The following is a 506-nucleotide window of genomic DNA, read 5'->3' as shown; positions in this document are numbered from 1 at the left end:
ACGTTGATGACCTTGACCTTCGTTCAAGGTCAAAACAATAAAATGTGATGAAATATTTTATTTGTATGGGGAGTCAGGCAAGAATATCTTTCCTTACTTTAATTGTTTAAAGTTATCGATATAAAATATGTAATATTCCTTAATATTTTATTTAATGAAAGGGCAATACGCAAAATAACTAGAACTGTAAGCAAAATACTGAACTAATATACCCTGTTTCTACATAGAATAGAACTGAAAGCTAAAGGCTAACTAAGGAGTTTGTTCTGGTAAATGAGTTGATATACTTCAGTTAAAATCACCATTCATATGCAATTATTTATTTCATTTTTTCATTTTGTTTTTATACAATATTTTGTCATAAAAGATATTGCATTCTTTGTGGGGACACAAATTCTTTTTGGTTTTAGAATGAAATGATATCACTTCTGAGGTTTTTGTCGCTGATATGTATGTATCAACTGCATGATAGCATGTTATGATTACATTCTATTATTATAAATTGG

This window comes from Mizuhopecten yessoensis, unplaced genomic scaffold (genome assembly GCF_002113885.1).
Source record: "Mizuhopecten yessoensis strain PY_sf001 unplaced genomic scaffold, ASM211388v2 scaffold3615, whole genome shotgun sequence".
NCBI classification, from domain to species: Eukaryota; Metazoa; Mollusca; class Bivalvia; order Pectinida; family Pectinidae; genus Mizuhopecten; species Mizuhopecten yessoensis.
Note: the sequence above shows the minus strand (reverse complement) of the source record.